This window comes from Paroedura picta, chromosome 12 (genome assembly GCF_049243985.1).
Source record: "Paroedura picta isolate Pp20150507F chromosome 12, Ppicta_v3.0, whole genome shotgun sequence".
NCBI classification, from domain to species: domain Eukaryota; kingdom Metazoa; phylum Chordata; class Lepidosauria; order Squamata; family Gekkonidae; genus Paroedura; species Paroedura picta.
This window is the reverse complement of record NC_135380.1, coordinates 50848622-50853990: the sequence shown is the minus strand read 5'-3', so window position 1 is coordinate 50853990 and position 5369 is coordinate 50848622. Positions and strand designations below refer to the sequence as shown.

General features: G+C 50.2%; 1 non-coding gene across 1 annotated transcript; it reads left to right on the top strand.

Annotated features, from left to right (window-relative positions):
• Positions 1-820: 820 nt before the first annotated feature.
• Positions 821-913, top strand: TRNAR-UCU (transfer RNA arginine (anticodon UCU)). Its single transcript has 2 exons — positions 821-857; positions 878-913. It is a non-coding gene; the product is annotated as a tRNA-Arg (tRNA).
• The last annotated feature ends 4456 nt before the right edge of the window (positions 914-5369 follow it).

The window sequence follows — 5369 nt, the reverse complement described above, 5'->3', positions numbered from 1 at the left end:
GGGCGAGGAGAGGGCCGGGCGGGGAGCGCCTCCTCCTCCTCCTCCCTCCTCCCTCCACCTGCACGGCCCGCCCCTCTCCCCTCCCCCCCCCCCCCGACCCCGCGAATTGCAGCCCGGCGGCCGCCCGAAAGGATGCTGCGGGAGGCGCGGCAGAGCCACGGGTGGCCAGCAGGGGCCGCTGCGGGAGGGCTCGCTGCCGCCAGGCACGCCGGGAGGTGTAGTCTTTCCCCTCCTCGCTCCGCCCCCTCCCCCCCGGACCAGCAGAGGGCTATGCGGGGCCGCAGCTCCGGCGTGCACGCGCACCCGCTCGCACCAGGGGCCCCAAGAGTGGCAGCGGATGAGCCCGCGGGGACGAGATCCTGGCGGAGTCCCTGCGCCCCCCCCCGCCCCCCCCGCCTGGCTTCCCCCCTTCCATTTGTATCTGTCTGCAAAATCTCCCCCTCTATCAGGGGTAGCCCGACTGCGGCCCCCCAGAGGTCCAGCGTTGGCTGGCAGGGCCTCATGGGAATTGTAGTCCACGGACACCGGGAGAGCCGCCGCTGGCCTCCCCCTGCCAGTCTAGAAAGAAAGAAAGAAAGAAAGAAAGAAAGAAAGAAAGAAAGAAAGAAAGAAAGAAAGAAAAGCTTTCCGAGCTGCGGGGGGGGGGGCGGGGGGGGCGGGGGGGCGGCTCGTCTAAGGCGCTCAAGAGCTTTAAGGCCGAGCCGGAGCCGGCGCCGGGCGGGCGGGCGGGCGGGCGGGCGGGCGGGCGGGCGGGCGGGCGGGCGGGGGGGGGGGGAGGTCAAAGGAGAGAAGAGGGAGGCGGAGCGCGTCTCTCCCGAGAGGCTCTGTGGCGCAATGGATAGCGCATTGGACTTCTAGGCGGCGTGGCGGCGGAGTCATTCAAAGGTTGTGGGTTCGAGTCCCACCAGAGTCGCGTTTTGATGCGGCCGCCCGTGCTCTTTAAGCGAGAGCAGCGCATCCACGCAGGTGCGCGCCACGTTCACGTCCCCAGGAATCTTTTAGGAGCCCATTCAGCCTCAGGGGAGGGCGCTATATACGCTATAAAAATAAATGAAATAAAAGTAGGCTGCTCCCACTGCAGGAGCCTGCCTGCCTGCCTGCCTGCGCCAATGACACCTTGCGGGCCTTAGAGGGACCCCGGGGCGGACCGTTAGCAAACCGGGCAAATTGGGGCGTGACCTCGTGACTGACATTTGCGCGGAGAAGGAGCAGAATCCTGGCACCACTGAGCTGGAAGAAGCCCTGAAGGCCATCTAGTCCTACCCCTGCTCAAGGCAGGAGCCACTTGAAGAAACCGCTCTTATTGCGGGCGTTGGGCCTGGCGCTTGGGGGGCAGGGGAGCCATAAGCCCCCAGAGGCGCCGGTGAGACTGGATTAAAGCTCATCCCCGTGGTGCTTTTGGGATCTTGTATACTAACTGGCACATCGCTGTGGATGAGGTCGGGGGAAAGGAGAGGAACTTCCGCTGGGGTGCCCAAGTCCACCCTCCAAAGTGACTGTTTTACTGGTTTGTTTGATTTTTAGTCCACCCTCCTGGCAAACTGGCTGGGGGCAGTGTACAAAAATATATAAAATACAAAGTTAAAATAGAAAAAAAGTTCTAAAATTAATTTAAATAAAAAAAACAGCAGTGATGCTCCCACAGAGCGTCTATGGGTGGGTGAGGCCAAAATAGGTAGGCAGGTAGGCAGATGTTAACTTTGGCTCCAGCTAAAAGCCTGGCGGAAGAGCTCCGTCTTACGGGCCCTGAGAAATTGTGCTGACTCCCCAAGGGCCTTGATGTGCTCCTTCCCCCAGGCAGGGGCAGAACAGGAAATGTTCTGACTTCTGAACTGACTTCTGTCACATGGAGATCTCCGGCTGCCATCTGGAGGTTGGCAGCACTATGTTAACATTTGGAGTTAGGTGTAGAAATTGCACAAAATGTCACCCCAGTCTACATGGTGTCTCTATTTAGTACACCTTAAATAAATAGCCTAGCAATTTAAGAACCTAAACAAGAATGGGTTAAAAGAAACAGAAACCTGAAAATCAAAGTCCAAATGAGCTGTGAAGCAGCATTCAAATGGCATTCCACAAAAAGCAGGTAATACTAATCAAGCTATTAATTACTAATAGAATAAATCCTGGGGCAGACTGAACCTGGCATCTGAGGCCAACCTGTTAAGGGATGGAATTCCCCAGCTGTCAGCTCTGCTGGTTCAGGCGGATACTCTGTATGGTGCAGCGTTCTTGTTTCCCATTGTAGATAACCAGATGGAATGCCAGAAAACAAAAAGTCAGGCTGCTTTGTACCCCTTGGCTATGATGATGACCTGAGGATTGTTTTAAAGAAGTGGCTTAAAACCCCTTTTGTAATTATTTATTATTTATTATTCATTAATAATATGGCAGAGTTACACACTGGAATAATAATGAAGAAGAAGAAGAAGAAGAAGAGTTGGTTTTTTATATGCTGCTTTTCTCTATCCAAAGGAGTCTCAAAGCGGCTTACAGTCGCCTTCCCTTCCTCTCCCCACAACAGACACCCTGTGAGGGAGGGGAGGCTACAGAGCCCTGATATTACTGAAGGAGAAGAAGGGCTGATTCTTATATGCCACCTTTTTCTACCCAAAGGAGTCTCAAAGCACCTTACATTCGCCTTCCCTTTCCTCTCCTTACAACAGACACCCTGTGGGGTGGGTGAGGCTAAGAGAGCCCTGATATCACTGCTTGGTCAGAACATTTTTATCAGCACCTTGGCGTGCCCAAGGTCACCCAGCTGGCTGCATGTGGGGGAGTGCAGAATCGAACCTGGCATACCAGATTAGAAGTCAGTATTCCTAACCACTATACCACGCTGGCTCTCTGATGGTTCTTATAGTTGTATTAAGTTGGACATCAAACTTATGGACATGAAAGCTGTTGAGCTACACTGAAGAACTATATTCCACTGTACTAAACACCAAGCCCAAAGCTGAGCATCCAAGTGTTATAGCAGATGCTCCATAAATTGTACCATAATTTTCAGAGCGGGTTGTTTTGCATGCATATTTTTGTTGCTACATCAGTAAAATGGTTTTTATAGCTCCAAGTAATTCCAAGGCACTTGGATGTATGTTTGTAAGTAGGGTGCTGTTAAGGAAGATATTCCATTGTGCATTCAGCTAAACCAAGCAAAAGCAAAAACAAACAGAAAAACATCTTATCATTATTTTTCAGTATTTTCTAAGCTGAATAAAGATTAGAGACACTGTTTTGGCTACCAGTATAGCTGACCAAAAGCTTGGGGCTTTCCGCACAAGGACCAATTTTGCTGAATGTATCCGGAATGCAGAAATGCTATATTAAATAGTGGAATTTCGTCATTCCGCATACCTTTAATTTTAGTGGAATATTGAACTCCCGGTAGCGTTGTATTCATTCTCCACAGATTTCCGGTCTCGCTGGAATCGCAACAAAGGAAGCGATATTTTTCTGTGCTTCTTCCCACCCCTGGCCGTCAATCAAACGGAACAGCCAATGAACTGTTGTGTTTGTGCTCCCGAAAAGCCCCTTTCCCTTTAAGAACTGTTTTTTAAAAACGCAAACACACCAGTTGCAACGATATTTGTTCAATCATTGTTTCAGAAAGACCTTTTTTGCTGGCGTAGGAGCAGGCACTTAATCGTTTACACGCTCCTCAAGTAAAAAAAAATCCCCCGCCCATGGGCGCGAGTTGTGGCCGGTGTCGAACAGGGGGCTGTATTGTGCTTGGGAACTTTAAAGACACTTGCAGTAGGGAGCTTTGTTTTACTGTTAAGCACTTCTGTGGAGGGACTTTAGCTGGAGAAGCCTCGCTCGTTCGTTGCTTTCCCCGGTCTAAGGGGGAAAAAATGGCAATCGCTTCTCCGGAAGTTTGGGGGCGAGAGCGGGGGAGGGATTTTCTTTCTACTGCTACATTGAGAACGCACATGTCTTTTGCTGATGTGTTGCAGCTTGTGCTCAGAAGTGTAGCGATTTTTTCAGGAGGAATCCACTTTTCACGATTTCCTGAAAAGCGCTACAATGAAGCACTTTTTGCGGGAGCGTTGCAGGAGTGTTGCAGATTGTGTGCGACGTCATGCGGAACGTTGAATTTGTAGCGTTTACCAAAGGTAAGACTTCTGCTACATTTAAGTTGTGCGGAATGGACCCTGATATTTGGGGGGGGGGTATTTAGCAATACCGATCAGGTCTCTGAGAGACATCTTTCACAGCCCCTCGCAGCAGAAGCCTTCGGAATCACATCTGCAAGGGCCGGAAGATGTCTCCCAGCAAATCCTGGATATGGCTTCTGCTACTCAGCGGTTTAAATGGGTAAACAGCAGAAACACACAGAGCTGGGTCTGCAGGAGAGCAGAGAAAGACTCCCCCCCCCCCATACAGATCCTAGAGACAACTTCTCCTGTAGCGGGATTTGAAACCCTGCTGCAAGAGAAGCCAAACTAGTCTCAGGGTCAATCTGGTTTTTAAAATATTTTTTTCATCTTGCGTCTATTGGACTTTAAAAATATTGGTCTTTCCTAAACATCCCAGGTCTGAATATCAGTATGGAAATACCAATTTTTTCCAAGCCCAAAAGTCCCAAACTGAAAAAATTGTTTTTTTTTTGCATACCCCTTATTGGCAAGATAATTATTCAGATGGATACAAGAGAATTATGTTTTTCCTGGCCTTGGAATAAGCTGCCAAAAATTGTGAGGTCCCTAATAAGTATTTCCTTAGTCCTTTCTGTTGATTTGAATCTTACTGCAATCACTATGTCATTGGCATGAGCTGACTTAGAATCCTAGAATCCTAGAATGGGAAGGGGCAATGCAGGCCATCTAGTCCCACCCCCTGCTCAGTGCAGGATCAGCCTCAAGCATCCAGGAGAAGGATCTGTCCAGCCTCTGCTTGAAGATCACCACTTAGGGGGAGCTCCCCACTGCTGAACTACTCTGACTGTGAACCCCCCCCCCCCCGTGATATCTAGCCAGTACCGTTCTACATATAGTTGAAACCTATTACCGAGGCTCCTGTCTTCTGCTTCCAGTCACTCCCTGCTGTCCTTCAAATGACCACCTTTCAGATACTTCAAGACAGCAATCATGTCCCCTCTCAAGATCCTCTTCTCCAGGCTGAACATGCCCATGTCTCTCAGTCTCTCCTCATAGGGCTTAGTTCATCCTCGTTGCTCTCCTCTGCACTTCTCAATTTTGTCCACATCCTTTTTGAAGTGAGGCCTCCAGAACTGCACACAGTTCTGCAGGTGTGCTCTGACCAATGCAGTATACAGCAAGGCTATAACTATGTTGATACTTAATTCACCTTCTTTATGGCCACATCACATCTTTTGCTCATATTTAGTGTATAGATTTCGTCACACA